This window comes from Sarcophilus harrisii, chromosome 3 (genome assembly GCF_902635505.1).
Source record: "Sarcophilus harrisii chromosome 3, mSarHar1.11, whole genome shotgun sequence".
Taxonomy (NCBI): Eukaryota; Metazoa; Chordata; class Mammalia; order Dasyuromorphia; family Dasyuridae; genus Sarcophilus; species Sarcophilus harrisii.
Window position 1 is genome coordinate 205,604,483 of NC_045428.1, and position 9,314 is coordinate 205,613,796.

At 41.3% G+C, this 9,314-nt stretch overlaps 1 pseudogene; it reads right to left on the reverse strand.

Annotated features, from left to right (window-relative positions):
- Nucleotides 1-231: 231 nt before the first annotated feature.
- On the reverse strand, nucleotides 232-3,651 carry LOC100927413 (annotated as a pseudogene).
- Between the last annotated feature and the right edge of the window lie 5,663 nt (nucleotides 3,652-9,314).

The following is a 9,314-nucleotide window of genomic DNA, read 5'->3' on the forward strand; positions in this document are numbered from 1 at the left end:
ATAGCTGCAACTCCACAATGGAAACTGGGGGGTGGGCAGTTAGGGGCTGGATGGCAGAATGCTTACAGACGCACCCGAAACAACCAATCTGAAGCGAGGGTACTAAAGTGTGGCAGTGGAACATCAACACCATGGAAACTCACAAACAGAAGCAGCTTTGTTCAATGTAAACATTGATTTAAAGGGACAGCAGTCTCAGTCTCTCTCTCTCATTCTCGTGTTCGTTCTCTCTCTCTCTCTCTCTCTCTCTCTCTCTCTCTCTCTCTCTCTCTCTCTCTCTCCATATACTTAATTTCTTTGAAAACATAAACATATTGGAAGGGCCTTGATTGAGGTATTCCTCTAAGACTGAGGCTGTTATCGATGTAGGCTTCTCTGGGCCTCCTTCAGCAAGCTGTCAAAATCCATGGCTTCATACTTGTTTTTCACCAAAGCCTCTTCTATATTGGAATCAAAGTTAGTGCATCTGGTCCAGAACTGCCCAAGTCCCCCATAGCTCAATTGGAAGAAGGGCTCGTTGCGCTTCCTCAGGGCTGCACCATTCCTCAGGGACAAGGCTGCATGCTCTGAACACCGATAGGTAATAAAACCATCTTTCTCACCCCTCCTGTTCCTTTTTAGCACTTGACACTCCACAATTTCACCAAATACTTCAAAACGTTTCTTCAGTTCACTGGAACTCATGGTACTGGAGAGGTTCTTAATGTACACCACCCGGCCTTCTCCAATGGCCTTTTCTCTCCTTTTCTCAATATGCTGGATACTTGGGCTTCCTTCTCCACAACACTCCTTGTTTCCACATCTGAAAGTCCTCCGGTTTGCTGGGGACCTAGATCTGTGACACAAAGAGCCTGAACTTGATCGGCTCCGAGAGCAGTGATGCAAACTGGCTTTGCTGAATGGTCTTGGGTGGAGGCAGTGCTGACATGGAAGTGAATGGACACAGAGATTGTCATCTTCATTGTCCTCTTCTTCCTCCAAGAGGAAACCACTGTCACTGCTGCTGTCCTCAAAAACAGTATCATATTCTGGGCTCTTGCATAAGGCAAAATCTTTCTCCTCCAAGGTACCATCCAACAACCCAAAATGCTTCGTTAAGCTGGCTCGGATCTCATGGTCTCTTAGGGGCTTGCTGTTCTTATTGGGAGTTCTGCAGCTCCCACCTTCCTTTCTCAGTCCTTGTGCATCAACCCTGGAAACCCTGGACTGGGATCTGTCCTCTGTATGGACTGAGGAGGGCTCCCAGGACCTCAGCACCTTTCTCTGGAAGGATCCTTCTGGCTTGAGGACCTGACAATAGTCATGGTCTCCAAAGGACCGGGAAAAGGGACGCTTCTGGCCTACCTGAGATGGCTGAATTGTGGCTCGGCTTGGGTGGGCCAAGAGCTCACTCCGCTCAGGATACTTCTTTCGGGATTTATGAGATCCTCTAGCAGCTGCCACAGGCCAAGGACCCTCAGGGGAGAGGATGGATGGAGCTGCCTCTTTGTTTGGCCTATGGTTCACATCTGGCTTGAAGGGGTCTTCCTCAATAGGTTTGTAGGGTGGCGTGGTTGGTGGTGTGAAACCTGCTGTCCCACAGAGCTCCACTGTCAGCACCTGGTCAAAGTTCCTCTTCCCCAGTGAAGGGTCATTCTGTGAAAAGGCCAGTGTGAAACACCTGGGAGTTTCTCTCGAGCATAACTGAGGGCAGCTGTGGTCCTCGTCAGTCTCACCACTGCCACTCTTCACTGGGACTCTCCAGGGCAAGGAGCTGGGCCGCTCTCTGCTGGGACTGGTTGCAGACACTCTGTCCTTCCTCCAGGCTGCCCATCTCTACTTCCACTTCCACATCATAGGCCTCTGGGTCCAGGCCCAGGGAGGGTAGAGGGTCTGCCCTCTCTTCTTGGGGCACCTCATCTACAAATGAAAGCCATGGGCCTAGTTCAGGGTTCAGCCTCTTAGAGCATTGAACAGCATAAACAGAGCTCTCTGGCTTCAGTCCCACCTTGGTCCCGGTTGACAGAGGTGGACTCTATGCACACATTCTTGCCTCCCTTTGCCCTTCTTTCTCTTCCTCCTTTGTCACTGGTACCGGATTGACTTCTTCCTTCACTTCCACTTTCAGGAGCCTGAAGCTGGAGCTGGGCTCGGTGGTCCCAGGGGAGGCCTTGATCCGGACCTCACATGCCTTCTCAGATAGGGGTCTGGCTTTCCTCCAAGGGCCCTGGACTGACCTTGGTACTGGGTGACAGGGAAGCACAGATTGGCCTGGCCAGCCGATAGGGCTTGCTCACGTCACAGAGGAGTTCTGAGCCAACAGTTCTCTCAGGATAGAAAATTTGGACCAGGAAGCTTTGGGAGGCTGGAGAGCTGCTGGCCTCTGCACCAGGTTCTCTGGTGCCTTCCCCTCCTCGTTCTTGCCGGATGCTGTCTTTTGTAGCGTGCAGTCAGCCTTGGTTTTCTTGGGAGGGTTGCTGCAGGACTTGGGGGGGGGGGTTGCCAAGGTTTGGACGGGCATCTTTCTCTGGGGAAGGCAGTAGGTATGCATGTAGCGGATCAGCTCCACCATGGCATGCATGTCCTCAGGACAGGCAAACTGGTCCCCGGGAACTGCTTCAGATGGCACAGGGGAGGCCAGGGATGAGGCCGGGGCGAGCCTGAGGCTTAGGAAATCCTAGCCCGAGTCACTTTCTTCCTTGATGGTGGGCCAAGGGCTCTGGGCTGGTGGGGAGGGAGGCAGCTGCTGCCATCCCCTGTCTAGAGCCTGAGGGACAGTACGAGGACAGCAAGGAGCAGAGGTGAGATGCCTGTGCAATTCAGTGTAATTTCGACTTTGAGTCTGGGGAGGTGAGGACTTCTTGTCCTGGGGGCTTTCCATCTTGAGGTAAGGTCTCTGGCTTTTTGACTTTGATGATCCTTGCCGCCGAAAAGTCCCTTCCTTCTGGGTTTCCATGCTTGGAGTAGCATGGGATGGAGAGAGGAGTAGCTTCTGCAACAGAGAAAGTTCATCAACCTCAGATCCAAGGGCCTGCAGCCCATCCAGGGCATCAGGACTGGCTTTGGGTGAGGGAATGGGTGAGGTGGGGTCTGGGGTAGGCACATCCCTATCTTCCAGAGTGTGAAAGGCAGCCAAGCCCATGTCCTCTTCCTGGATATCATCCAGGGTTTCGGTGAGAGCAGCCAACAAAGCCTCAATTTCACCACTTATGATCTGGAAAAGTTCTGAGTCTTCCCTGCAGGTGCCACACTGGCTGAACCCATTTTCAGATGTCTCAAGACCCCACTGAAGCTCACTGAAGCAGCTGGCAGAATCCAAGTCACTGGCATCCAACTGGGAGAGATCAAGGTCTTGGAAGTCTTCATAGAGGTACTCCTCCCCTGTGCCCCCACACTGACTGTCAGAGAGATAGTTGAAGAAGAAAGAGGAGAGCTCTTCATCCAGCAGCGCGCCGCAGTCCGTCCCCGCCATCTTCCAGCAAACGAGAAATGCTAATTAAAGCAACTTTGAGATGCTACTTCATATCTATCAGATTGACTAACATGACAGAAAAGAACAAATGCTGGAGGGGTTGTGAAAAAAAATTGGAACTCGAAAATTGGGATGGACCTGTGAGCTAGGGAAACCATTCTTGAGAACAAATTCAATATCACTACTAAATAAATCTATATCACAAAATTTTTTTAAAAGATTAAAAATTCCTATTTGTAAAAAAAATATGGTGACAAAGCATTGAAAATTGATGAGATGCTTATCAGTTGGGGAATAGCTAAGTCAGTTGGGGTATATGATTATGATGGAAAAATGAAGAGGGGGGAAGTTTCAGAAAAACATGGTAAGATCTACATGAACTGATGCAAAATGAAGAGAGAACTGGGAAAATAATTATAGTAACAGCAATGTTGTAATGATGATCAATTGTGAAAGAGTTGACTACTCTGATCACTGCAATGATCAAAGATAATTGCAAAGGACTTATGATGAAAAAATGCCTTCCATCACTGGAGAGAGAGATGATAAATTCTGAGTGCACACTGAAGTATAACTTTTTCACGTTCTTTATTTGACAATACGGAAATATGTTTTACATGACTTTACATCATATCAAGATCATATGGCCTGGCTTCTCAATGAAAATGGCAAAGGTAGGATAGAAGGAAAGAATTTGAAATTCAAAATTTAAAAAAAAGAACATCAAAAATTCTTATACACATTTGGGAAATATTTTTCAAAAGAAATAAAAACATTTAAAAAATAATGATTATGTCTTTTTTGTGGGGGATATTAATATCTCCAGATAAGATATGAACTCACTTTGTCCTGGATATAACACAAAAGATCAGTGATATCACATTAAAAGTGGCAGAGCAATGTGGGCTACAACTCTGAGACTTGACAAATCAGAGAGCATATCTTGCATCTATTGTGCCAATGTATGTGTGTATTTGTACTTTTGCTAGTTGTATAATGGTATGTGCTACAAATCTTTCCATGTGCATACACTGTGACTATACAAATATATGTAGATCTAGACTAAAAAATGTGTGTATATACTATTGAAATATATGTGTGAATGGGTACAGATATGTACCCATATCTGCATTAGTATGTACCAGCGTATTTGGAGTCTATGTGAATATTATGTGAATTTATACATGCTGTTTATATCTCTAATATATATAAATGCATGCTGTATATCTATCCATATACCTATCTTTTATGCATATGTAATTAGTAAATACATTATTCTATTAGTGTATTTATTAAATACACTATATATGTGTGTGTACATGCATGTATATCATATATATTCAATATCTACATACATCTACTTTGACAAATTGTTAGATTAGTGTTTGTTGGCATGTATTTCAGTATATATGATATACACACACATACACACACATGTATACACATAAACATGTTTTCTACTTATCTAAATATACAAGCTAGATCAACAAGCACACAGACGCAGGAAAATATACACAACACACTTTGTACATGTATGCATATAGAAAACATCCATGCATATAAAATTATATAGAACACAGGGCTTTGTGTGTATGCATATTGTGTTGGCACATTTTTATATCTAATTATGTGTGTATATGGATTCAATATACTGCATATTGGTTGGTTGTTATCTGTTCACAAAGAGATCCTTGAAGAGGACATCACTGTGTTAAAGTCTAAGTGTAGTATGTCCAACTGGGGCTACTCTGACCAATACAAGCTTAAAATGCTCTGCGACAGGTAGGGCACAAATAGTCCCTGTGAACATTTGGAGTGAGGTCTCTAACTTTGCAGATCTTCCATTTCTTCTGAGCTAATTCAATTCTGCTTTGCTCACAGAGCCCATGCTTGGTGGTTCTATGTCAGCGTCTCCCATGTCATATAATCAATTCTAGAGCTCTAAAGAGAGACCTTGAGAGTACTCTCGTACCGCCTTTTTCTGACCACCTTGTGAGCCCACATTGCTCTGCACTTTAAATGTGATATCACTGATCTTTTGTGTTATATCCAGAGCGAGTTCATGTCTTATCTGGAGATATTAATATCTCCAGAAAGGAATGTTAATATGTGGCTTTTCCATAAAATGATCTTTTTGGGAAGTGCTTTTACATTTAGCATCTAAACAACATGGCCAACCCAACTGAGATGCACTCTCTGCAGGAGAGTTGGAGTTCTTGGCAGTTTAATTTGAGAAAGGACCCTGGTACCTTGTCTTGCCAGATGATCTTCAGAATGTTCCTAAGACAATTCAAATGGAAGTGACTCAGTTTCCTGATATGACACCGGTATACTGTCCAGGTTTCACAGGCGTACAGCAATGTATATGTATGTATACACAGAACTGTTTGTGTTTTCTTGTGCATAGTGTATATCCACCCATTTGTGTGCATACATCTCTGTGTCTCTTCATGTTCTGATAGATTTGTTCTATACCTATGTGTAGATGCTGTGTTACTATGTATGTTAATGTATATCTTTGTGTCTTATATATGCATGATGTTTGTGGGCTCTACTAGAATGTATTTGTTTATGTTTTTGTATAACTATACATGTTTGTGGTTTATAGTAAAAGTGCATGTTTTAATGTACATTGCACCTGTGTTACTGTGTTGCATACATGCTGTATATTTGCCCATGAGTTTGTTACATCTCTGTGGGCATATAATTATTTGTGTGAGCATGCACATGGGTACAATACCTATTCATATGTTTATTTTGGATGTGCACACCCCTGCTTTTATTAATCTGCACATGTATAAGCTGGATATTTCTATAAGCATTATATCAGTCTATATGTTGTTTCTAAAAAAATAAAATTTAAAAATAGGAAGAACAAAGACTAACTGAGTTAGACAGAGACTGCAGTTCTCTGAAGGGAAATTTACCTGGCCCCAAATTGCCATGACTCCCTTAGGGATCCTAGTGGACTCAGAAGAGAGGAAACCATGTGGCTCAAGATACGATAGCAGATGGAAGCAGCAGAGAAATTCCTGGGCTTGGCAGAGGAATTCCTAGACCCAGTGAGAGCCAAGGGGTTGGAAGGAACAGAGCCACAAAGCAGTAGAACAAATTTTAATTTTTCCAATGATTATATTGTGAGGTATGTGGGCTTGAGTTATTGTCGTTCATTTGTTTTCAGTCATGTCCAACTTTTCATGAGCCCATTAAGGGTTTCTTGGGAGAGATACTGGAATGGCTTGCCTTTTTCTTCTCCAGTTCATTTGATGGATGAGGAAACTGTCACAAACAGGGTTATATGACTTACCCTTTGTATTAAGAAAAGGAATAGTCATCTCTAGCACTCTTCCTTTTGAATTAGAAACTCAAATCCAGGGGAGGATGATGAGTCTAAAGGTAGGAGTTGCAGGTGTTGCAGTGTGGTGACTGTTTATGGGATCAGATTGCACATATATTTGGTGGTTTTCTGTATGGTAAAATAAAGCATTTTTTGGAGCAATACAGAGCTAACCTAAAACTTGAATGGGAGCTGAGGGCCCTTTCTCTTTTCCTGTGGAAACCTAGATACCAGTCAAATTTTAACATTCCAGGAAAACAGCAGTGGGCCCTCCCCAACTCCTCCAATGGAATTTAAGCTATACAAAACTAAAGCTATGGTTCTGGGTTTGGGGTTACAGAAAGTAATGATGTTTTAATGGAATTGGATCCACCTGCCATATACATGTTGAAAGTATACCCCTCTCCCCTTTTATAAAAAAGGGATCTAGCTCTCCATAACTAAAATACTTTAAATTCTTAAGTACAGAACTTAGCATAGTAGTTATCATAGTTCTTGGAATCTAGTAGGTGCTTAATAAATATTTACTGAATGTTTTATTGCTTTCAAAGAGGAACAGTACTGGAGTTGCACAATTTCCAGTTCAGTGTGTCTTTATCCCTACAGTTCTGCTTCAATTCAATTTCTTTTTATTGATATCATTTATTTTTTATTATCTTAATTTCCAAATACATTACTTCCCTTTCTATCCCCCAGAGATTTATCCCCTGTAACACAAAATAAAAAAGAAAGAAAAGGTGCCTTTCAGCAAATCTAACCAATACATCAACTAGGTCTGATGGTCACTGTTATATTCTAAACCTATAATTCCCCATTTCTTCAAAATAAAGGAAGGAAGTGCATTTTCTTCTTTATTCTTTGGGCCCAGCCTGATCATTCCAAGTATAGAATTGTTTCATTCCTGCCCCTCTGTTTATACTTTTATAGCCATCATATATGCTCTTACAGATTTCCTTCCTTTGATTTATATCATTTTATATAAATTTTCAAATCCAGCTTTTATATAAATTCTCAATCCTACAAATAAATGAAGTATTTAAAAGGCATTTATGGAGTGCAAAGATTGGTTCACTACAGTTCTTGAGAAACTTTAATCTTCTTGGAAATAGAGGCAGCTAGGGCAACCCAGAATCAGAAAGACCAGAGTTCAAATCAAACTTTAGACACATACCAGTTGTAGGACCTTGGGCAAGTCACTTATATTTTGTTTGACTCACTTTTCTCAACTGTAAAATGGAGATAATTGTATCCACCTCCAGAGCTGTGAAGCTCACATGAACTGCTTTTGAAGTGTTTAGCATAGAGTCTGCTACTTAGAAGGTGTTTTTAATTATTTAGTTGTTTTCCATAATGCCTGATTGTTGGCATTCATATTTGGTATTTTCTTATAAAAAATACTGCAGTGGTTTGCCATTTCCTTTTCCAACTCATTTTACAGATGAAGAAACTGGGGAAAACAGAATTAAATGATTTGCCCAGAGACACACAGATGGTATCTGAGGTAAATTCATGAAAAGAAATCTGACTTCGGGTCTAACCCTCATCTGTTGCACTACCAAGCTACTCTAGAAGGTGCTTAATAAATGCTTATTTTCTATCTTGTACAATTCAAATTTTATTTTAAATTAACCTGACAGAAAACATGTAAAGCTGTACACATACACAGATAACCTGTTTATAGAACCTGCAAAATATTGGAAAACTTAAAGGAAGACTATTAAATTATTAAATCTATTATTTTAAGATATACTAAATTATTTAACCTTTATGGAAGTTTTATGGGAAGACATGGAAAAGATTACAAGGAGAGGATGGATTGAGGTCTGAACCACTGGTAGGAATGGTCACATTGATGATATCATGGTTCTATTTGAGTACTAAAGTACAAAGCTGCCACCAATGGCATAAATAACAGGACAAGTCTATAACTGATGAGGTAGTACTACTTAGAAAAACAATTTGTTTCTTGTGTTTCTGCTTTAAAGCTGTGTTTTGAAATCTGGAAATGAGGGAAAATATTTGGATTGGGAGAAAATCTGGAAAGGAAAAATCAGCATTCCAAGAGGTTGAGAAATATGAATTGGATGCCTAAAGACAAAGCTGAATACCGAGTTTGAAGAAGAGATACAAAAAGAAAATTTTAAGTTATTATCAATTACTTTGACATGGGAGATATACATATTTCATTTTCAAACCGAAAAGGTCATTAACTTTTTATCTATTGCTATTTCATGGCAAATTGTATATGATAAGCTAATGGGAAAGTTTGGGAAAGTATTCAGGCTGGAGAGTCACAAAAAGGTTGAGGAAAACATTTGGTTTACACTGGGGAAAACAGGAAATCTTAGACACATTCATTGGCTATCCCTCTTGGGCAAAAACAAAAAATTGTATCTTCTTAAACTGTTGTGAGGGTATTTTTACGGTGTTGTAAGTGAGCCTGTGTGATAGTATAATTGGAAGTAATCAGCAGCAATCAGGCTTATTGGACAACAACAAAATAGGGTACAATTTGCAACATTAATA